The following is a 24,008-nucleotide window of genomic DNA, read 5'->3' as shown; positions in this document are numbered from 1 at the left end:
ATGATGGAAAACACAGGGGCAGTGACAGTGAAGCCCTGTGCCTGAGTGTTATGACCCTGTGTGGTGCTGCCGTTCACCTTCCCCTCCTATGGGCTCAGCTTTCATTGAATCCAGCATTTTTTCACCTGTCCTCACCACAGAGGTGTCCCACATGCCTCAGCTACTGAGTGTCCCTCTTAGAGATGCCGAGGGCTGGAACTGATTTCAGCTGCTGGACAGCTCTGCTAGGTCTTTATTCATTGGCACAGGAAAATGCTGAGTGTTTAAATTCATTTCAAGCCCCCTGCCCCCATTCAGAGAACCTCTGAACATACTGGAGATAGGTCTGGAAATTGATTTTCATTCGAAAAGGTTTTTAAAGGGAATCACTTGGATTGGAACTAGAAATCTATTATCCTGCAGGGAAACATTCACCCACGGAGCTACCCTCACAACAGAGAGTGTCATGTATAGCCCAGAGCAGGAACAGTTTTTAACCTGGGGGTTAGTAAACTTTATCTCTATACAAACACCACAGCTTACAAACTCCCCACCCCCGCTCTGTGTCACCAGAGCACAACAACAACTCTCCTTGGAGCACACACAGCTCCCCAGCTCCCTGCCCGTCAGTCTCTCCAGCGTTGCTCCAATCCCTTAAAGCAGGGTCTCAACCTCAATTTACCTTAGGGCCAGGGCCAGTCCTCCAGTCCTCCCAGTGGGCCAATAATGTCACTCATACTGCCCAGAACTCACCCCCCAAAACTCCACCCCTCACCTGCCTAAGGCTCTGGGATGGAGTTTGGGTGGGGGAGGAGGTCTAGGGTGCAGGCCCTGGGCTGGGGCTGGGGGCTGGGGTGCAGGAGGGGTGCAGGCTCTGGGGGGAGTTTGGGTGCAGAAGGGGTGGGAGGCTGGTCTCTGGGAGGGAGTTTGGGTGGGGGAGGGGTTCTGGGGGGCAGGCTCTGGGATGGAGTTTGCAGCACCGTAACATGGGCGAGGCGAGTGAGGCACTTGCCTCGGGTGTGCAAAGTGGAGGGGCGCAGCTCTACCCCGATCAGCGGCGCTTCGGCGGCAGCTCTACCGCTGCTGCTTCTTCGGCAGCAATTCGGCAGTGGGTCCTTCTCTCCGAGAGGGACTCAGGGACCCGCTGCGAAATTGCCACTGAAGGATGAATGAAGCAGTGGCGGCAATTGGGCGGCAGGTCCTTCCCTCCAGCAGGGACTCAGGGACCTGCCGCCAAAGAGCCTGGAGCCGGCCTTGCCTCGGGCACAAAAATTCCTTGTTATGGCTCTGGGAGTTTGGGTGCTGGGTGCAGGCTCTGGGCTGGGACAGGGGGTAGGGGGAACAGGAGGAGGGGTGGGGGTGCAGGCTCTGGGAGGGAGATTGGGGCAGGCGGGAGGGGGTGTGTGGAGGGAGGGGGCGCAGGCTGTGGGAGGGAGGTGGGGGCAGGCGGGGGTGGACTGAGGTGCAGACTCGGGGCGGGAGTCCGGAGGAGGGCGCTTACCGGGGGCTCCAAGGTGGGGCAGGCTGGGGGGCCTCCATGTGCTGCTGGCCCCAGGCATCACCCCTGCAGTGTCCCAGTGGCTGCAGGGGCTCAGGGTGGGGGTAGCGCGCGGCGGCACAGACCCACCCTGCCCTGCCATGCGGAGGGGCCGGCAGCCACTGGAGCGAGCAGGCAGATGCTGCTCAGCTCCGCTGCACTGCCAGGGCCCCTGGGGGGGAGCGCCTGGGGGCAGCAGGTGGGGCCAAGGGAGTGACCAGTGAATCCTTCTCTCCTGCAATGCGATGGTCAGACAGAGGGGACGTGGCACCTGCATCCCTGCCAGGGAGATATTGGCTCAGCTCTTTCTTTCTGCTGCTGTTGTTAGTCCATGAAACATCAAGGGTGGAATGCAAGGCTGAGTTCACGCACCAGCCCTCAGTGCCCCAGAGAAATCCTGCCCCCTGCTATTGGAACGATGTGCTGGAGATTTGACTAGGAAAAGGACTGTCTGAATTGTCAGAGTGGGGAATGAACAACAATCTACAGCAATGTCGTTCACACAAACACACTCTAATCATGCTCCAACTGGAAGGGAAATGGGCAGGAATTCTCGCTGTTCAGCCAAGGACACTCTTACACTAATGCAGCCGTGAGTGTGCTGGGGAAGCTGGTCTGAGCAAAGAATTTAAAGTGACAATTCTGTGAGAACAGAATCATCATGTAATGAAATATACATCAAGTAGTTGTGGCCGAGTGGTTAAGGCGATGGACTAGAAATCCATTGGGGTCTCCCTGCGCAGGTTCGAATCCTGCCAACTACGCAAGCTCTGCGCTGTTGTTGCTGTTATTATAGTGTTTAATCAATATAGTAAAAATCTGTCCTGATTCCTCTAACACCACAGCGTGAAATAGGAACAGAGACAAATCTTGTTGGTGACGAATAATTTCACAAATGATCTTCCCATTATTAATTTCCACATTGCCCCGAGTGGAGGTCTGGGCACCTCCAATGTCATTGCTCTGCGTTCACCTTCCCCTAGAATTGTTCTCGGACATTCGCCTTCCTCTGCAGCATGGGGCTCGGGTCACTTGCTGGAGGATTCCCTGCACCTTGAGGTCTTTAAGCCACGATTTGAGGACTTCAGTAACTCAGACGTAGGTCAGGGGTTTGTTACAGGAGTGGGTGGGTGAGATTCTGTGGCCTGTATTGTGCAGGAGGTCAGAGTAGATGATCATAATGGTCCCTTCTGACCTTAACCCTATGAATCTATTCATCTATTCCCAAATTTGGAAAATTGTGCAGTTCAGAATGTGAATAGTGACCCCGTCTCCTTCCTGCACCTGCTCTACATTGCTCCTCAGCAGCTTCTCCCCCTGCAGAGTCACCCCAGCACGGCAGTGCAGCTGCCCAGTGTTCAGCAGGGGCCCCTGGCAAGGACCGTGGGTGCAGCTAACAGCCCGGTGAGCCTGGCCGTGAGGCAGCTGTAAAAAAGCAACCCCCCCCAGAAGTACAGAGACTGAATTCCCCAACTTTAACATCATGACCCCCTGTAGAAAGCCACACGTGTCAGTTGTATTGTCACAGGGAGATGCAAAAATCAGGTGACACCAATTTGTAAGTTGAGTAAATAAAGTTGAGGAGATAGTTATTAACCTCACAAAAATATACTAAAGATCCCTCAAAATAACACCTGAAGGTGAAATATGAACAGAGACAAACCTTGTCAGCAAAGGCTCATTTCCCAAACGATCCTCAAAATGTTACTAATTCCCACCCCTCCTCCACAGGAGCTCTGTGCAGTGTAACTGTTCTGCAGGCAGCTTCCCATTAAATGCTGTTGTGGGACATTCCCAGGCCTGGAAATGTACCAACGACAGAATTTGAAGAGCAAACCTGGCTCCCCACAGCAGGTGGGATTTGAGCATTTTGTCCCTGTCACTTAGTCTTTGTCAATAGTACAGACGCCAGGGGCAGGACTCAGGCTCTGCTTGAGGATCCTGGCACAGGGGCTGGTGGGGAGAAAGGATGGTAGATTCTGACCTGTGCTCTGGAGAGGAGGTAATAAGTGAAGGGGCATTTTTAACTCCTCCCCTCCTCAGGGCTGGAATTCTACATTCCACAGGGCCAAAAAAGGGGGTGATGCCATTTGGCTAATGAAAACCAGTGCTTTAGGTGAGACTTGAACTCACAATCTCAGCATAGCTCCCCTCAGCACTGCCCTATAAGTACTGTGCGCTAACCAATTGTGCCACTGGAGCACCTGTTTGCTATGATTCTCCAAGACCCCTAGGCTGATAAAGGCAAGGAGTGACCCCGAAAACATTCTCAGTGGGGCTGGGAGCAGGTAGCGACAAGTGTTGTACTCGGTGGGGTGGATTCTTCTTAAGGGTTCCAGGCCCCATTTGACCCTTTTGTTCTTCCCTGTGTAATAACAGAGCTGGTTAAGACTCAATGGAGAGTCTTGCTGCAGACCAACAGATCTGAAATCACTGAGAACCAGCTCTAAGCATTAGTCCTGCTTTGGGACAGTGTCTCTCATGCAAGAAACTGCCCAGTCTGCGCTAGCAGTGAGGCTCCCTCACTAACAGCTGAAATCAGGGAGAGCTGTGTGAAGTGCAGGGCCCCAGGGGTGCCTGGACAGGGGGGAACAACACCCCAGGACTTTTAAAAATGGGAGAGCTCTGCCTTGCCACTTTGTGATGACCGTAAGGGTGGGGAGGGGGCAGAGATCAGTGTCTTGGAGAAAGAGGCAGCATAGGAGTCCATCTAGCTCTGAAACTTGTCTTCTGACAGTAGCCAATACCAGGTGCCCCAAAAGCCACTCCCAAAGGTACCACTGGGAGTTGAACCCAGGATCTTCTGTTTACAAAACAGGTGCTTTAACCAGCTAAGCCATGGCACCTGCTGTTACTTAAAACATCATGTCTGCCCACACCTGACTCTCTGCCAATCCCCACTGGGCCCTGACAAGTGTTGTTCGTGTTTGGATTCTGTAAAGCAGAGGAGCAGGTGAAGTTTTGCTCCCAAGGTGTGTGTGTGATTCTTTGGACAGGTCTACACTACAAAATTAGGTGGGTGTAATTACATTACTTAGGCTGGCAATGCAGTTCTATAAACCTAATCCCGGTGTAGATAGCAGCTCAGCTGTCAGAACTTTCTGGAGCTATGAAAGGGGAGGGACCCAGCCTCTGTGGCAGGAATGTAGGACAGGCGAGTTCACCGCGGGCATTATGGGATACTGGTGGAGGCCAGTTATGGTGATATAATGACCAGCAGCATTTACACTGACACTCTGTCACTTTAAGTTTGCTGCACAAAGCTCTAGACCTCTCATCAAGGTGGTTTTATTTTGTCACCAAAACAGGGCAATTTTGTCGCCAGACGTGGCATTGCAGTGTGTGCACCAGCCCAAAGCTTTCGACCGAGGGAGCGTAGTGTGTTTTTCACACACCTGAGCAATATAATGATGCTGAAATAACTTTGCAGTGCAGACCTGGCCAAAGATTCACACACACACACACACAGCTTGCAAGGAAAACCTCACCTGCTCCTCTGCTTTGCAGAATCCAACACAAGCAAAGCTTCTCAGGCCTCAGTGGGGATGGCAGGGAGTCAGGTGTGGGCAGACACTGTGTTTTAGCCACAGGCAGGCACCATGGCTTAGCTGGCTAAAGCGCCTGTCTTGTAAACAGAAGATCCTGGGTTCAACTCCCAGTGGTGCCTTGTTGAGTAACTCTTAGGGCACCTGGTATTGGTTACTGTCAGAGGACAAAACACAGAGCTAGGTAGACCTGTGGTCTAGCCCAGTGTGGCTTTTCTTAGGGTTTAAATTACACTCACAGGCACTGATAATAGAGTTACTGAAAGTTTGGGAGTTAAGAGCTGATAGGTCAGTGGTCCAAGCCCCTCATGGATGACCCCCACCCTCTGGGACAGGGGCAGGTCTGAGCTCTCACACCAAAGGGCTCATTGTGGCTGCCAGAACCTGTGGGCATCTCATTCAGTTTGCACCGAGGGTTGAGTCCTGCTTTGTGCACCGTGTGTGAGAATGAAAATCCTAAACCGCCCTTTGAAATAACGAATGCAGCAGGACGTGTTATTGTCCCTGCCCCAGAGCAGACAGACCAATGGAGAAATGCCATTGAGTCCAGGGTAATACTCCACTGCCATTTTACCTTTTTTGCTTGCTAAACTCCCTCCCAACCTCGTGGGGTCCCAGAGCCCAGTATTGAGCTTGATCTGAGATGTCTACAGTGCAAATTTACCACCCCAGGGCCCTAGACTGGGAGCCTGCACTGGCAAGGGACAGCTGTGGGTGTTTCATTGCAGTGTGGACATAGCCCCAGCCACTCAGCTTTGGAACCCATGTCCCCTGCCTAGCAAGTGCTATTGAATTGAGGGTGAGTCCCTCAATCGGGGTCTGCCAAGCACAGTTGTGCTGCCCTCGATTCACACAACAAGGATAACAACCCTTTATTTCTCCTGCCCCTGTAACATGGAGACTGGGAATCCAACACCAGCCACAAGTGATCATTTCGGCAAGCAACCCAACCTATTTCCAACATACTGTAAAATCCACATGCAGACTCATACACGAAACCTTGCAAGAAAATCTTCCTGAGCGGGTCTGAAGCACCTGCTGCTGGAGGGAAGGAGGGGGCTGTGGGTTGAGATTGAGGAGCAGCGTGTGGAGAAGGGGCCTGTGGGTTGGGATTGAGGGGCACTGGGAATAGGAGGGGGCTGTGGGTTGGGACAGAGGAGAAGGGTGAAGAGGAGCAGGCTCTGGTTGGGAGTGAGGAGCAGTGAGCATAGCAGGGACTGAGGGTTGGGTCTGAGGGGCACTGGGAAAAGAGGGGACATGGGTTTAGGCTGAAGAGCATCTTCATTTGAGAATCCAGCAGGACAGGGGAAGGCAGCAGGTGATTCTAATTCCTTAGGGACATTCTGTGTGTGTGTGTGTGTGTGTGTGTGTGTGTGTGTGTGTGTGTGTGTGTGTGTGTGTGTGTGTGTGTGTGTGTGTGTGTGTGTGTGTGCATACTTGTGTGCTGTGTATAAAGGAGGAACATGCTCTATGCCCAGAGGCCTTTATTCCTCCAGGCTGCAAGGACAGAGGGGCTGTCAGGAAGTTGCTCCTTCAAACCCACACACAAAAAGGCCCTTCTGAGGAAAGGGAAAATCCTGAAGAGAAAAAGTAACATCAAAGAGGATGTGAGAAAGACAGTTTAAGATCTTGGCGAGTAGTTTATCACCTGACCAGGGACTTGAACCCTGGACCCTCAGATTAAAAGCCAGATGCTCTACCAACTGAGCTAGCCAGGCTCACAGAACAAAAAGAGCAAGTTGGTGCAGAGGAGAAACTAGTCAAGAAACCAAGAGTGGGAAACAATAGAGGAAACCTGCTGCTCTCTCTGGCCTGGTCAACACTACGAGTTTATATTGAATTTAGCAGCATTAAATCACATTAATCCTGCACCCGTCCACACAACGAAACCCTTTATATCGATATAAAGGGCTCTTAACACTGGAATCTCTACTCCTCCCCGACGAGGGGAGTAGCGCTGAAATCGGTATTGCTATTTCGGATTAGGGTTAGTGTGGCCACAATTCAATGGTATTGGCCTCCAGGTGCCATCCCACAGTGCACCATTGTGACCACTCTGGACAGCAATCTGAACTTGGATGCACTGGCCAGGTTGACAGGAAAAGCCCTGCGAACTTTTGAATTTCATTTCCTGTTTGCCCAGTGTGGAGCGCCGATCAGCACAGGTGACCATGCAGTCCCAGAATCAAAAAAGAGCTCCAGCATGGACCGTATGGGAGATACTGAAGCTGATCTCTGTATGGGGAGATGAATCTGTTCTATCAGAACTCCGTTCCAATAGACGAAATGCCAAAGCATTTGAAAAAATCTCCAAGGCCATGATAGACAGTGGCCACAGCAGGGACTCACAGTGCTGAAATTTAAGGAGCTGAGACAAGCGTACCAGAAAGCCAAAGCATGAAATGGACATTCATGGAGGGAGGGGTGACTGATGTCTGTAGCTATCCCACAGTTCCCGCACTCTCCGAAAACCATTTGAATTCTTGGCTGAGTTCCCAAAGCCTGAAGGGTCAAAAACATTGTCGCGGGTGGTTCAGGGTATATGTCATCACCAGGGGCGGCTCTACAAATTTGGCCGCCCCAAGCAGTCATGCCCGGGAGGCGCCCCCGAGCCGCGGGAGCAGCGGACCTCCCGCAGGCATGACTGCGGAGGGTCCGCTGGTTGCGCGGCTCGGCTGGACCTCCCTCAGCTGCGGGCGGTTCGCTGTTCCGGCGGCTCCGGTTGAGCTGCATCAGGCATGCCTGCGGGAGGTCCAGCCGAGCCGCGGGACTAGCGAACCGTCCGCAGTCATGCCTGCGGGAGGTCCACTGCTCCCGGGGCTCCGGTGGACCTCCCGCAGGCATGACTGCGGCAGGTCCGCCGGCCCAGCCTGCCGCCCCCCTGGGAAAGGGTCACCCCATGCGGGTGCTTGCCCCGCTGGGCTCTGGAGCCGGCCCTGGTCATCGTCCCCTCTTCCCCCATGAAAACAATGTCACCGTATGTCTCCTGGATGCTGCTGGCAAACATGGTGCTGCAGCACTACACAGCAGCATCTCCTTCACTTCCCTTCCCTTGCGGACGGCACATGGTACAGTAGGACTGGTATCCGTCATCGTCATCCTGTGAGTGCTCCTGGCTGGCCTCGGTGAGGTCACCCGGGGGTTGCCTGGGCAAAAATGGGAATGACTCCCAGGTCATTCTCTTCTTTAAGCGTCTGTCAGCACCATCCAGTAGACATAGTGACAGTGAAAAAAGACTGAATGGAGATTCAATCCTGCCTGGAATATCATAGCAGCTGGAGGCTGCCTGCCCCTCCCACTTTGAGCTCTACTTGCAGAGGCGATAAAGTCAGTGTTGTTTCAAATTCATGCATTCTTTATTACTTCATCACACAAATGGGGGATAACTGCCACGGTAGCCCAGGAGGGGTGGAGGAGGAGGGAAGCAATGGGTGTGGTTGTTGCAGGGGCACCCCCTAGAATGGCATGCAGCTCATCATTACTGTGGGATGTCTGGGGCTCTGACCCGGAGCGGCCATTTGCCTCTTTGGTTCTTTAGTAGGCTTGTCTGATAGTCTAGACAGGACTGACTCTCCCTTTAGACAAAACATAAAGAAGAGAATGACCTGGGGAGTCATTCCCATTTTTGCCCATGCGCCCCCAGCTGACCTCACCGAGGCCGGCCAGGAGCACCCATGACAGCAGCAGATGGTACAGTATAACTGGCAACTGTCATTGTCAACTTGCAAAGCAGCAGACGGGACGGTATGGCTGGTAACCATCTTTGCTAACTTGCAAAAGGCAAGGGGATGCTGCTGTGTAGCGCTGCAGTACCGTTTCTGTCAGCACCATCCACTAGAGATATGGTGACAGTGCAAAAAGGCTGAACGGGCTCCATGGTTGCCGTGCTATGGCGCCTGCCCGGGCAATCCAGGGAAAAGGGCGCGAAATGATTTTCTGCTGTTGCTTTCACGGAGGGAGGATTGACTGACGACATTTGCCCAGAATCACCCATGACACTGTTTTTGCCCCATCAGTCATTCGGATCTCAACCCAGAATTCCAATGGTCGGGAGAGACTGCGGGAACTATGGGATAGCTATGGGATAGCTACCCACAATACAACACTCTGGAAATCAAAACTAGCCTCAGTACATGGACGCACACCACCGAATTAATGTGCTTAGTGTGGCCGCGTGCACTCGACTTTATACAATCTGTTTCCAAAAACCGGTTTCTGTAAAATCGGAATAATCCCGTAGTGTAGACATACCCTGTGGTTAACAACTTTGGTGGCTAATTGAAAGGCTGATTGTTCAAACCCAAGTGAAGATGGAGGTGTTTTTTTTTAAGTGATGAGAATCCAGTACATTTTAACAGGCAGAAAATCTCCTCAATGCTACTCTAGCCTCATTGGACAAGCATAAGTGGCACTTTTGTCAGAGGCATTGGTGGTATAGTGGTGAGCATAGCTGCCTTCCAAGCAGTTGACCTGGGTTCGATTCCCAGCCAATGCAGGGATGTGATGTTTTCTCGCCTGGGAATTGGTTTTATTTCAGTCACATTGTATCAGTTTATCAAGGGAATGAGAGAATCAATGTCCTGCAGGTCATTCAACACACAATGGAGGAAGAAAGGGGCGGGACTATACAATAAGCTGTTAAAGTTATCCTGGTATTACAATGTTTGGTTGTTTTTTTTTAAAAAATTCCTCTATTTCCCTCTCCCTTTTAGACTCAGAGCCTTTAAGGTCAGAAGGGACCAGTGTGATCATGTAGTCCGACCTGCTGCACCTTGCAGGCCAAAAGACCCCACCCACCCACTCCTGTAATAGACCCAGGAGGGGAGGCAGCTCTGTGCACTGCCCCTATCCCAGGCAGCACATGGAGATCCTCTGCTCCCCTCCCCAATGGGTGTGCAGAGATGTTCCAGCAGCACTAAGGTGGCTCCCTGCCCACTCTGCCTCCATCCCTCCGTGCCACTCCCAGAAGTGGCCAGCATGTCCCAGCATCCCCTGGGATGGGGGGAGTGTCTCCATTCATTGTCCCTGCCCCGAGTACCAACTCTGCAGCCCCCATTGGCCAGGAACTGCAGCCAATGGGAGCTCTGGGAGCGGCGACTGCAGGCAGCGGCGCACAGAGACCCCCTGGCATGGCCCACCTAGGAGCTGCTGCCGCAGGGTTGTGTGTACCGGTCACTTTGGGAGCTGCACTGCCCGGGGTAAGCGCCACCTCTCCTGCACCCCAACCCCCTCCCCCAGCGCAGAGCCAGCACCCCGCACCCAAAGTTCCTCCCAGAGCTTTGCTTGTCTTCCTTTCACCCAGAACCATCGTCCTTCCCCTGGGCTGCAAGTAGCCATCCCTGGGAAGCCAAGAGGCAGGCACAGGATTCTACCTCCCAGCAGCCAACCGCACCTCCCCAGGCTTTGCAGAACGAATGGTGGCGCTCTACTAACCCCACTTAGCCGCACTGAGGCGCTTAGCTTCTGCCCTGCCTTCCTCAGCTCGACTTTCCTCTTTTGCCCCATTCCTGCCTCACTCCCTCCTTTGGCAAGTCACACAAAGGAGGCAGCAGGAAGAGCCGGCCGCCATAGGCCAACCTCCAAGGGCAGAGGGGACCAAGCCACAAGGCTTCAAAAGGTGACCAGCCCAGATCCTCTAGCTTTCCCCTGCTGATGCCAAGGCTTTTTCCTCAGCTCATTTCACCACCTTCTGCCATGCAGGGGTTGGGGTTATCGCAGGTGTTACCCAAAATTGGGCCAGTTAGTAAGCGTAGGGAGGACTAATGACCCACCAGAGTTTGGCAGAAAGCAGCACATTTATTATACTGACAGCTAACCTCAAAATAAGCAGGCGGGGGGGGGGGGGTGTCACACTCGCATACTCACGCTCCCAGGACAGGCACAGCACTGGAGATGTCAGGATTCTGCAAGGTAAGTGTCCCACAGGGCAGCTATGGACGGTGCGATGAAGGTAAGTCTTCCTGAGGCACAATGAAATACAACGCAGAGAACCACTGGCCAGGCGGTCCGGGCAACAGGCATTCACTGAAGGTACAAGCTTGTGAGTGCTCTCCTGAGCACAGGGCCCCTTCCCCTTTTAAGGGCCTGCACCTCATGGCCTGCGACTAGAGATGACTTGGCTGCATCTGGTTGGTCACACTCCACCTTGGGCAGTGTCCATGCTCTGGGTGTGTGAGCGCTGCCTAATTAGAGTCCCAGACACCTTGTCTACCTGGGAGCTCTTCTGCTCTTCAACCAGCCCCTTCATCCCACGAGCATTCCAGGAGGGAGCGGGAGGGGGAAAGCCACTTCACGGGCATTCAGAGAGGAAGCGGAGACAAAAGTGGGAGCAGGGGAAGTATAACAGACCTTTTGAGCACAGAAATCACTGCTGCCCCTACAACAGCAGGGACAGGCCAGGAGGAGCTGGGAAAATTAAACCATCATGTTTCTGCCTGGTTTCGAACCAGGGACCTTTTGCGTGTTAGGCAAATGTGATAACCACTACACTACAGAAACTCTGTTAGAGGACTTTGCCCCTCCCTTCATAAGAACGTAAGAATGGCCATACTGGGTCAGACCAAAGGTCCATCCAACTCTGCATCCTGTCTGCCAACAGTGGCCAATGCCAGGTGCCCCAGAGGGACTGAACCTAACAGGTAATGAGCAAGTGATCTCTCCTGCCATCCATCTCCACCCTCTGACAAACAGAGGCTAGGGGCACCATTCCTTACCCATCCTGGCTAATAGCCATTCATGGACTTAACCTCCATTAATTTATCTGCAAAAAGAAAGAGGAGTACTTGTGGCACCTTAGAAACTAACAAATTTATTTGAGCATAAGCTTTTGTGGGCTAAAACCCACTTCATCGGATGCATGCAGTGGAAAATGCAGCAGGAAGATATATATATATATATACACAAGTATCAGAGGGGTAGCCGTGTTAGTCTGGATCTGTAATGTACGCCATCATTACCATTACACCAGTGTAATGTATGCCATCGTGTGCCGGCGATGCCCCTTTGCTGTGTGCATCGGCCGGGCTGGACAATCTCTAAGGAGGGGGATGAATGGACACAAATCAGATGTTGGGAATGGCGGTGTGCAGGGGCCTCTGGGAGAGCACTTCGGCCTCCCTGGCTGCGCGGTGGCGGGTCTTGGGGTGGCCATCCTGTGGCAGGGGGGCTTCGGGACTGGACTTCGGGGGGGGGGGCTGCTGGGCTTCCGTTCATCTGCGGGTTTGGCACCATCACCTGAGGATTAAACAAAGACTGTGAAGGGCTTGCCAACTACAGAACCAGTTTCTCCTCCCTTGGTTTTCACACCTCAACTGCTAGAACAGGTCCTCATCCTCCCTGATTGAACTAACCTCGTTATCTCTAGCTTGCTTCTTGCTTGCATATATATACCTGCCCCTGGAAATTTCCACTACTTGCATCTGACGAAGTGGGTATTCACCCATGAAAGCTCATACTGGAAAACGTCTGTTAGTCTATAAGGTGCCACAGGATTCTTTGTTGCTTATATATACACAGAGAACATGAAAAAATGGGTGTTGCCATACACACTATAACGAGAGTGAGCAGTTAAGGTGAGCTATTATCAGCAGGAGGAAAAAGCTTTTGTAGTGATAATTGGGATGGCCCATTTCCAACAGTTGACAGGAAGGTGTGAGTAACAGTAGGGGGACAAATAAACATGGGGAAATAGTTTGACTTTGTTTAATGACCCATCCACTCCCAGTCTTTATTCAAGCCTAATTTAATGGTGTCCAGTTTGCAAATTAATTCCACTTCAGCAGTCTCTCGTGGGAGTCTGTTTTTGAAGGTTATTTGTTGTAATATTACAACTTTTAGGTCTGTAAATGAGTGACCAGAGAAACTGAAGTGTTCTCCAACTGGTTTTTGAATATTATAATTCTTGACATGTGATTTGTGTCCATTTATTGTTTTACGTAGAGACTGTCTGGTTTGGCCAATGTACATGGCAGAGGGGTATTGCTGGCACATAATAGCATATATCACATTGGTAGATGTGCAGGTGAATGAGCCTCTGATAGTGTGGCTGATGTGATTAGGTCCTATGATAGTGTCCCCTGAATAGATATGTGGACAGAGTTGGCAATGGGCTTTGTTGCAAGGATGGGTTCCTGGGTTAGTGTTTTTGTTGTGTGGTTGCTGGTAAGTATTTGCTTCAGGTTGTGGGGCTGTCTGTAAGCAAGGACTGGTCTGTCTCCCAAGGTCTGTGAGAGTGAGGGATCATCCTTCAGGATAGGTTGTAGATCCTTGACGATGTGCTGGAGAGGTTTTAGTTGGGGGCTGAAGGTGACGGCTAGTGGGTTCTGTTACTTTCTTTGTTGGGCCTGTCCTGTAGTAGGTGGCTTCTGGGTACTCTTCTGGCTCTGTCAATCTGTTTCTTCACTTCAGCACGTGGGTATTGTAGTTGTAAGAACACTTGATAGAGATCTTGTAGGTGTTTGTCTCTGTGTGAGGGGTTGGAGCAAATGCGGTTGTATTTTAGAGCTTGGCTGTAGACAATGGATTGTGTGGTGTGCTCTGGTGAAAGCTGGACGCATGTAGGTAAGTATAACGGTCAGTAGGTTTCCGGTATAGGGTGGTGTTTATGTGACCATCGCTTATTAGCACTGTAGTGTCCAGGAAGTGGATCTCTGGTGTGGACTGGTGCAGGCTGAGGTTGATGGTGGGATGGAAATTGTTGAACTCATGGTGGAATTCCTCAAGGGTTTTCTTTTCCATGGGTCCAGATGATGAAGATGTCATCAGTGTAGCGCAAGTAGAGTAGGGGCGTTAGGGGACCGGAGCTGAGGAAGCGTTGTTCTAAGTCAGCCATAAAAATGTTGGCATAGTGTGGAGCTATGCGTGTACCCATAGCAGTGCTGCTGACTTGAAGGTATACATTGTCCCCAAATCTGAAATAGTTATGGGCCAGACAATCCTGCTGTCAGGGTGCCATTGCCTGAGATGATGGGGCATCCAGGATTTCCAGGTTTATGGATCTTGGGTAGCAGATAGAATAACCCTGCTGCTTTTTTGGCCTGCTGCTTCTATGTCTGGGAGGTTTTTGTCAGCCCTGGCACACAAAAAGGGTATCATTGCGAGTGCCCACGAAGGCGAGATGAATTTTTGCCTGCCATGCTCAGCTTGACTTGCTTCCTCACCCCATTCCTGGCTTAGATCCGGGGTCGTCTGGTGGCTGAAGATGGTCCATTGTCTCAAGCGGTGCCAGAGCCTGACACAGTGCCCCCAGCAGCCTTTGCTCTGCACATGCCGGCCGTGCACATTTGCAAATACGTTAAAGCTCCTGTCAGTAAGTTCTGGGGACAGTTGCTCACCTTCAGAGGAAGCTCCCTAAAATTGGCCTGTCTCACCCAGTGGTACATTGACCTCTGTTCAGACTGAGCCTAAGGAGGCCCCCGGACCTCTGCTGAGGATGACCCTGTGCAGGTCAGCCCTGCACTTGCTCACCAAGTTGTCATGCAGCAGTTTGCTGCAGCTCCCAGAGGACTTTCTTAATCCAGACTGAGAGGCCAGTGGGCATGTGAGGAAGTTGCCCCTTCAGTCCCAGGCAGTACATGGCCCTTCCTAGTGAAAAGAAGGTAATGTCAAACAACATCCTGGAGAGATGCCTTCTTTAATTTTGATGGGAATAGTTCTCTTTTCACCTGATCAGGGACTCAAACCCTGGACCCTCAGACTAAAAGTCTGATGTTTTAACCAACTGAGCTAGCCAGGCTCACACTTACAAGAAGCAAATTTCATGCATCAGAGAAACTAGTCATGAAAATGGGGGCCAGAAACAATACAGAAAACCTGCTACTCTCGCTCTCTTAGTAGTCCTAGCCCCAGCCTGCTCCTCCATCCGGCGCCCTGAGGCCTTATTCTTTTTTTAGTTAAATATCAAATCCAGGAGAAAACACAGTTATACAAAGCAAAACGAAATCACAAACAGAAATATCATTGGAAATACAAAAATTAAAAAGGAAAATGCAATTCCCATCACTTTATCGTGTCGGGGTCATTCCTGTATCAAGAGCACCCGCTAAGGTCCCTGTGTGCTTACAAGAAACCTGGAGGAACTCATACCACAGCCTGAACATGAAACTCAACTGCTGCCAGGTGCTGCAGTAAAACCCTTTCCCTGCTGTGACCTTGCACTCCATAAGATTTTATGAAAATATGCTAATGAGTGTGAATATAATAGGAGTACTTCTGCCATTCGAAGAAGTGAGCTGTAGCCCACAAAAGCTTATGCTGAAATAAATTTGTTAGTCTCTAAGGTGCCACAAGTACTCCTGTTCTTTTTGCGGAAACAGACTAACATGGCTGCTACTCTGAAACCTGTGAATATAATGTAACTGGAACATGCTTCCTGCAAAAGGTCTCTTGTACAGTATCATTACAAAGCTTATTATCTATTGTGTGTGTTCATCCTATTTATATGAACCGATCATTCCTGTATCTGAAACTAGAAATATGAACTATAACTCTGAGGTCCTGTTGTAATGATGCAAAGTGTGGGCCAGTAATAGTGGTTTGGACTCTTGATGGCTCCCATTAACCAGGACAATTGACTGGAGATGGCTCTGTCCTGCACCATCTGTGAGTCAGGCCAGGAAGAATGAAGGCTTGGGGGGATCTCACTGGACATGTGACCATGTCACCTGGTACAGGAATCCATCTTAAACCTGGGGCTTTTCCCCAGGAGAGAGACAAACGATTCCTGCCTTGTACCAAAGCTGTATAAGGGGGTGGAACAAAAGAAAGGTGGCTGCAGTCATGAGAAATTCCCTAGCTACCACCTGAGCTGGAACAAGGACTATACCAGGTGAAAAGATTGGGCCCAGACAAGAAATAAGTCTAGTCTGCAAAATAAGCTTATTGGAAGATCTCTGAGGGTGAGATTTGATCTGTATTGAGTTTTGTACTGTATTAGGCTTAGACTTGCATGTTTTTGGTTTATTTTGCTCTACGGAGACTACAAACTGCACAGAGAAGGAAAAGTTAATGCCGAGGAAAAGTCTCTGTGTGTTAGATGGGTGGGAGGTTGTCTAAAAACCACTTTCCTTTCTCTGAATTCCTTTAGAAAATCCAAAGCAGGAAACAGAACCTTGAGCTCTGAGACCTTCAAATTATGAGACTGACATGCTGCCAACTGTGCTAAGAAGACCCAGTGAAATGTTTAGTCTCAGTACATATAGGATCCTCCTACAGCAGTGACTGGGGTGGGGAAGGAGACAGGGGTGTGCTGGAAAAAGCAGGGAGATCTGGTGCTCACAGACCTGTCCTGGCGGCTTTCACAGGAGCAAATAAATCAATTCTCCCTGCCATTGAATAATGTACTGGAGCTAATGGCAGCACAGGGGGGATGTTTCCAAGCTGTGCACCTACCGCCACATGTTAAAACTCAATTGCCTTTCCCTATGCATTGGACAAATCACGTTGGGGAAACTACACAGGTAACAAACACCAATGCTTCAGACAAGGCTTGAACTCATAACCCCAGCAGTATCCCTCTTTATACCAATCAGTTGAACAGTTATACCAATCAGTAGCGAGGTGCTTCTCTAAGAAAGCTGGGAAGCAGGCAGTTATCAGTCTCTGTGGTTCACACCTTTGCCTGGTAATTGAAAGGCTGATGCATCAAACCTAACTCAAGATGCGGCTTTTCAGTGATGAGACTCCAGGACATTTTAACAGGAAGAAAATCTCCTCTATTCTGGTTTAGTCCCATTTGACTCCTGCCCCATCTTCTCTCCCCGCCTCCCCGCCCCGCCCCGCCTCACCCTGTCTCTTTCCTTCCCCACTGGGGCCATGCAGAGAGGAGCCCCAGCCAGTCTCTGTCACAGAGTCTGTATCCCATAAAGGGAGGGAGGGGTCGCTCCAAAACACTGATAATGGGGAGGGGAGGGGTGTGTGTGGTTAGGGGGAGAATGGATGGAGAACTAACAGTGGGACCCAGAGAGTTTCCCCCAGACTGGGGAGATTCCCTGCTGCCCCCCATCAGCCAGCTGTGGGAAGAACAACTTGGGATTGCTTGGGGAAGCCACCTTTAAAAACACAAGTGTAACATGCTAGTTACATTTTAATAAGACCAAAGCCTCCTCAAAACCAGGGTCACAATCACTGGAATGGCTTTGCCTTGATATTTTAAACCAGCCGCAGACACAAAGCGAGTCAACTTACAGTTTCCGTTCGGAGTCAGTGCACACACAAGAATCCGGAGGCGTTTAATTCCTTAGGTTCTTCTGCCATTTCATTTCTGTCCTGTTCCAAGATTTATTGTGCAAAGCAACGTTAGGCCCTTGGGAGTGTCCCCCTGGTCCCACCTGCTGCCCCGGTCAAGTTAAAAGAGCCCGAGGACCCCTGCCACCACCACCACCAGCACAAAGGGGCTAAGGCAGTTTCCTGCCCACCCTCGCTCCATGTGGCACACCACTCCCGGGAGCGGCTGGCACATCCCTGCAGCCCCTGGGGTGGGGGATGGGGGGGTCTCCACATGCTGCCCCCGCCCTGAGAGCCAACTCTGACAACAGTGGCAATGGGAGCTGCAGGGGTGGAGTCTGCGGGCAGCCGTGCTCAGAGATGCCTCCTGCCCTCCCACTTAGGGGCTGCTGCCAGAGGGGGGTGCGGGTTGCTTTCGGGAGATGCCCAAGGTAAATGCTGCACCCCTCACCCTCTCCTGCACCCCCAACCCAGACCCCACACCTGCACCCAAACTCTCTCCAAGACCCTGCCCCCTGCACACCCTGCTGCAGCACAACCCCCTGACTGAGCTCAGACCCTGCACCCAAACTCTCTCCCAGAGCCCAATCCCTCTCCCTCCCACACCCAAACTCCCCCCCCCCGCAAGAGCCTTACACAGCTGTGGGGTGGGGCAGGACTTGGTCCCATTCTGGGAACGACCAAAAATTATACAAACCTGCCGCCCCTGTGCAGCCCAATCTTCTGCTGATGCACCTCAGCCCACACCCCTGCAGGGTTTGAAGCTTCCATTGCTTAAATTCCAGGACACTGAGGGATTTCAGCTCCCCTTTGCCCAGAGGGAACTTCACCCCACTCCCAGCCAGGTTCTTGTCCATGGGATCACTGTAGGGGGGCTGGGTCCCTCCGTGTCTTTTCTCTCTCTACGACAGGCCAGGGTGCAATAACTGGGACATCTGAGCACCCAGGACCTTCTGTGGGGCTGCCATTCCCCTTCCCCTTCTGTGGTCTCGTCTGTCATTGACTCCAGCCTTTTTTCTGTCCATCGTCAGCACCATCCCAAGCAAGCTGCACTCGCCTCAAAAAGACAAAGAGTCCTGTGGCACCTTACAGAGAAACAGACATATTGGAGCATAAGCTTTTGTGGGTGAATCCCCACTTTGTCAGATGAATGTCATGGAAATTTCCAGGGGCAGGTATAAATATGCAGGCAAGAATCAGTCTAGAGATAAGGAGGTTAGTTCAATCAGGGAGCATGAGGCCCTCTTCTAGCAGCTGAGGTGTGAACACCAAGGGAGGAGAAATTGCTTTTGTAGTTGGCTAGCCAGGCACAGAATTCCCACTCCATTCATCTGAGGAAGTGGGGATTCACCCACGAAAGCTTATGCTCCTGTACGTCTGTTAGTCTATAAGGTGCCACAGGACTCTGTCGCTTTTTACAGATCCAGACTAACACGGCTACCCCTGTGATACTCAGAAAGACAGTGACCCCTGGTGGGTGTAAATCACTGACCTCTCTCCTCTCTGAGCACTGACTGCCCTCTGTTTCCTTGCCTCTTAGTCTGAGCAGATGGGACCTTTCCCTCCAGTGCTGGAGGATTCACCCTTCTCATCTACCCTTGTCCCAAGCAGCACAGCAGGTGGAAATCTTACATGTACTGAGGTGACTTAGGAGCAGAAACCGCCCCAGACCTTCCATGCAATTGGCACTTGCCCCTCACTGAGCAGGATTGAAACTCCTGCAGGGAGACTGCTGGGCCACATCCCCTCTGGGCATGAGCAAAGCAGCAGCGTGAAAAAAAGAACCTGGAGATGCTGGGGATTGAACCCAGGGCCTCATACATGCAAAAACATGTGTTTTACCACTGAGCTATATCCCCAGATGGACTGTAGGTTACACTCAGAGCTGTCCTGTTTCCAGAGCATCCAGTGGCCTAAGAGCAGCATGGGGGACACATTCCCTGCTCTGAGGGCCAAATCTGCAGTCCTGGAGGCTGCTGGTTCTTAGGGGTCACTTTGCAGCAGGGCCAGATTCAATGTGTGGGGCAGAGAGAGTGGGTGCCCTGGGCTCAGGGTGCAGAGATACACTCAGCCCCTCCCCTGCATTGGGTGGGGGGTGCTGCCACCTCCTGCTGGAAGGTAATGGGAGGGGAGGGGCACTGTGAGTCACTCAACACCTGACCATGGTGGCAGCAGTGGTGTGGGGAGCTCCAGGTATTTCTAGGATCTGCTATTGCCACCTGCCTGTGAAGTCCAGCTTTCCCCAGCACATTCACTGCGGTGCAATTGGGTCACTGTTTCCATGGCTGAACAGCAAATAATTACTCCCAGTTTCCCTTCTAGCTGCAGCAGGATTAGCCTGTGTCAGTGGTTAATGAGGTGGATCTTGTGGTAGATTGTTATTCATTCCCCACCTTGACAATTCACACAGTCCCTTTCCTACTCAAATCCCCAGCACCTCGGTGATCCTGGTAGCAGGGGTTGGGGCCTGAGATTTTCATGGTTCTTTCCCCCTCCACCTGGAGTGAACTCAGCTTTTCCCCCATCCCAGACAATCCATGAAATAACAACAGGGGCATAAAGAAAGAGGGGAGGGAACATCTCACGGCCAGGGCTGGATGTGCCCAGGGCCCCCTGCTTGTCCATTGTTTCCATGGAATTTGGCCCCCTGCTTTGCACAAGGGACAGAGAAAGATCTTGCTGTTCCTGTGTCTGTGCAAGGAAAATTGTGTTTCTGTATGAAAGAGAGGAGGGAAATGGCCCCATGGTGGGACAATATCCTCAGGATTAAGACCTAAGGGCTCAGGCTGAGAACTGATAGAACTGCACTCATCTGGGATTTAACAAATTGTCTTCCATGGAGTAGGGCCAGATCCAGCGTTTTTGCCACACCAAGTGGAAAAAAAATTTAAAAAGCTGCAGTCAACTGGAGCTCTACCTGAGTTCTGTCCATAGGCAGGTCCCTGCATACCTTGCTGAGTAACAAGGTGTATCTGCTTTCTCTCAATGGGTCGATTGTATAGCTGATGGTCCTTAATGGGCCATCAAGCAGGCTAGGCAGAACTGACACCAACTTGTCTGGCTGGGGTGTTCCCTGGAAGCAGAGCACAAGTTTGAAGTACGGGCAGCATAGAGTCAATATTCATAACATCAATTACAAAAATGATACACATCTAGAGATAGCATCATTATAATCAGCCAATCAGAACCTCTCCATAGACCCCTTACACGACAACCTTTCTACAATATTGTCTGCAAATATAGAACAGTGGTCGCAATGATGATCTGTACAGTTACAGATTATGTCAATAAAGTCACAAGAGGTGACATGGCATCAGTGAGACTGATACTGGAATACTGCCTCCAGTTTTGGTGTCCTCTTTGAAAAAGATGTTGTGAAATTGGAGCTGGGTCAGCAAAGAGCCACCAAATGTTCTGAGGGCTGGAGAAAAATGCCTTCTAGTGAGCTATTGAAAGAGCTCAACCTGTTTAGCTTATCAAAAGAAGATTGAAAGGTGACTTCATTGAAGTGTTGAAGGACCTTAATGGAGAGAAAAGATTGGCTATTAAAGGGCTCTTTAATCGAGCAGAGAAAGGCATAAGAAGACCTAATGGCTGGAAGGTGAAAAGACACAAAATCATATTACAACTAAGGCACAAATATTCAACAGCGAGGATGATTCACCGCAGGAACAAGCTACCAAGGAAAGTGGTGGATTCTCCATCTCCTGATGTCATTTAATGAAGACTAGATGCCTTTCTGGAATGTATTTACCCCCAAAGTAGCTCTTGTGTCATACAGGAGGCCTGTGATATGCAGGGGGTCAGATTAGATGCTCTAATGGTCTCTTCTGGCCATAAAGTCGACTAATTTCTGAAAAACTGAGTGTAGCATTGGGAGCAGCGTCTGATGTTTTCCTGTCTAGCCGGCTTGCTGCCTAGAACGAACGCTCCTTGAGTGGGGTGATCCACAGGGAGTAGCTCAAACCTCCAAAGTGCCTGGCAGGGGCAGGACATTAGCCCAGCAAGGGAGGGGTGTGGCAGTGACATCACAAAGGCCTTTTGCAGGACCTCAGACTATTGGTCAAAAGTGGTGGGGAGGTGGTGACCTCACAGAGAGATGCTGACATCAGCCAGGCAGGACAGGGGCGAGAGGCCAGGGAAACCTCAGAGACCCCTGTGGCTTTGCTTCAGCAAGTCTCCTTCTCCAGGTCTCTCTTTGAGGACTGAGAGAGTATTCGGGTTCACGGACGTGAGTGCCAGGAGGAACCTCTTTCGAGTTTTCTCCTTCCCTTTTAGTGATTTTACTAGAGACCAGCCATCCCTGTTTAGAAGGTAAGAGCCTCCTCGAAGGAAGGGGTGTTCCAGGGGTGTTACAGTTCGGATGGCGGTGCCCCCCCCACTGTAAGGAAGTTCCCGCCACCCTGTTCTGTGTTCGCAGGGCGGGAGAGAGCAGCATCCACGGCAGTGATTTGCTCCTGGCTGCCGGAGCAGAGCAGCAGGCTCAGCTGTCAGAACTTCCCAGAGCGATGAAAGGGGAGGGGCCCATAGCTCTGTAGCAGGAATGCAGGGCAGGTGAGTTCACAGCGGGCATTGTGGGATACTGGCAGAGGCCAGTTATGGTGATATAATGAACAGCAGCGTCTACACTGACACTCTGCCACTGTAAGTTTGCTGCACAAAGCTCTAGGCTTCTCATCGAGGTGGTTTTATTTTGTCACCAAAACAGGGCAGTTTTTTCGCCAGACCTTGCATTGCAGTGTGTACACCAGTCACAAGCTGCCGACCGAGGGAGCGTTGTGTGTTTTTCACACACCTGAGCAATATAATTCTGCTGAAATAACTTTGTAGTGCAGATCTGGCCAAAGAGTCAGACACAGAGACAGCTTGCAAGGAAAATGTCACCTGCTCCTCTGCTTTGCAGAATCCAGACACAAGCAAAGCTTGTCAGGCCTAGGTGGAGATGCAGATGCAGGGAGTCAGGTGTGAACAGATACTGTACTTTAGTTACAGACAGGCACCCTGGTTTAGCTGGTTAAAGTACCTGTTTTGTAAACAGGAGATCCTGGGTTCAACTCCCAGGGGTGCCTTGTTGAGATGCTTTTAGAGCACCTGATATTGGCTACCGTCAGAAAACAAGATTCAGAGCTAAATGGACCTTTGGTCTGGCCCAGTGTGGTTTTTCTTATGGTTTAAATTACATTCACTGGCACTGATAATAGAGTTACTGAAAGTTTGGGAGTTAAGAGCTGATAGGTCAGTGGTCCAAGCCCCTCGCAGATGACCCCCACCCTCTGGGACAGGGGCAGGTCTGAGCTCTCGCACCAAATGCTCATTGTGGCTGCCAGAATCTGTGGGCAGCTCATTTAGTTTACACCCAGGGTTGAGTCCTTGATTCACACATCAAGGATAACAACCCTTTGTTTCTCCTGATCCAATAATAAGAAGACTGGGAATCCAACACCAGCCACAAGTGATCATTTCGGCAAGCAACCCAACCTATTTCCAACATACAGTAAAATCCACATGCAGACTCATACACAAGAAAATCTTCCTGAGGGGGTCTGAAGCACCTGCTGCTGGAGGGAAGGAGGGAGCTGTGGGTTGGGATTGAGGAGCAGCGTGAGGAGAAGGGGCTGTGGGTTGGGATTGAGGGACACTGGGAATAGGAGAGGGCTGTGAGTTGGGACAGAGGAGAAGGGTGAAGAGGAGCAGACTCTGGTTGGGAGTGAGGAGCAGTGAGCATAGGAGGGACTGAGGGTTGGGTCTGAGGGGCACTGGGAAAAGAGGGGACATGGGTTTAGGCTGAAGAGCATCTTCATTTGGGGATCCAGCAGGAAAGGGGAAGGAAGCAGGTGATTCTAATTCCTTAGGGATATTCTGTGTGTTTGTGTGTGCAGGGGAGGAACATGCTCTATGCCCAGAGGCCTTGATTCCTCCAGCCTGCAAGGACAGAGAGGATATCAAGGAGTTGCTCCTTCAATCCTCCCCCGCCCTGCCCTTCTTAGGAAAGGCAAAATCCTGAAAACAAAGAGTAACACCAAAGAAGACCCCAAAAAGTCAGATTTTTACAACCACAGAGAGAAATTTATCACCTGACCAGGGACTTGAACCCTGGACCCTCAGAGTAGAAGTCTGATGCTTTGCCAACTGAGCTAACCAGGCTTATATAGGAAAAGTGCAAGTTGGTGCAGATGTGAAGCTAGTCAAGAAAAAGCGAGTGGGAAACAATAGGAGAAACCTGTTGCTCTCTCTCCCCAGCCCTGGCCTGGCCTGGTATTTGTGCTGGTTAAAAAGACGGGAAAATATCAGCATCTACCAGCCTCTCGTAGCTGTACAAGACTCAGGCACAATACAGAGTTGCCCATCTGCAAGTGCCGAATGGTTGGATTGGCTAATGCAACCTGTAGACGTCCAGGGCACACTGGGATACAGAGCCCAGGGTCCATCACCATCATCATTTCAAAGGGATAATGATAATGATGGGAAGGGTCACAATTGACTCAGTAGTTGCATACAAAGGTGCACGTTTGGCAGTTACATTGGGAAATTCTGGCTCCTTCTCAGGCTCAGGTTGGCCACCCCGGTCTAGATGTAGAAGTTACAACATTTAAACTTGAACGAGGGGCCAATTTCCCCATCATTTCCCACCTTTACATCCAAACACGATGACTTTCTGAATGAACCCTCCTCGTTCAGCCAGAAGATCTTGGGGTGGATTTAGGAGTCACTGGGTAAAATTCTCT

The 24,008-nt window shown here is 51.0% G+C and overlaps 8 non-coding genes across 8 annotated transcripts; 4 read left to right on the top strand and 4 right to left on the bottom strand.

Annotated features, from left to right (window-relative positions):
* The first annotated feature begins 2,198 nt into the window (after positions 1-2,198).
* TRNAS-AGA lies at positions 2,199-2,280 on the top strand. Its single transcript has one exon. It is a non-coding gene; the product is annotated as a tRNA-Ser (tRNA).
* Positions 2,281-4,288: 2,008 nt separating this feature from the next.
* Positions 4,289-4,362, bottom strand: TRNAT-UGU. Its single transcript has one exon. It is a non-coding gene; the product is annotated as a tRNA-Thr (tRNA).
* Positions 4,363-5,109: 747 nt separating this feature from the next.
* On the top strand, positions 5,110-5,183 carry TRNAT-UGU. The gene has a single exon. It is a non-coding gene; the product is annotated as a tRNA-Thr (tRNA).
* A 1,523-nt stretch (positions 5,184-6,706) lies between these two features.
* TRNAK-UUU lies at positions 6,707-6,779 on the bottom strand. Its single transcript has one exon. It is a non-coding gene; the product is annotated as a tRNA-Lys (tRNA).
* Positions 6,780-9,484: 2,705 nt separating this feature from the next.
* Positions 9,485-9,556, top strand: TRNAG-UCC. Its single transcript has one exon. It is a non-coding gene; the product is annotated as a tRNA-Gly (tRNA).
* A 1,930-nt stretch (positions 9,557-11,486) lies between these two features.
* On the bottom strand, positions 11,487-11,559 carry TRNAV-AAC. Its single transcript has one exon. It is a non-coding gene; the product is annotated as a tRNA-Val (tRNA).
* A 10,719-nt stretch (positions 11,560-22,278) lies between these two features.
* On the top strand, positions 22,279-22,352 carry TRNAT-UGU. The gene has a single exon. It is a non-coding gene; the product is annotated as a tRNA-Thr (tRNA).
* Positions 22,353-23,354: 1,002 nt separating this feature from the next.
* TRNAR-UCU lies at positions 23,355-23,427 on the bottom strand. The gene has a single exon. It is a non-coding gene; the product is annotated as a tRNA-Arg (tRNA).
* Positions 23,428-24,008: the final 581 nt, after the last annotated feature.

The sequence above is a fragment of the Mauremys reevesii genome, linkage group 12 (assembly GCF_016161935.1).
Source record: "Mauremys reevesii isolate NIE-2019 linkage group 12, ASM1616193v1, whole genome shotgun sequence".
Taxonomy (NCBI): Eukaryota; Metazoa; Chordata; order Testudines; family Geoemydidae; genus Mauremys; species Mauremys reevesii.
This window is presented reverse-complemented; position numbering and strand designations above follow the sequence as displayed.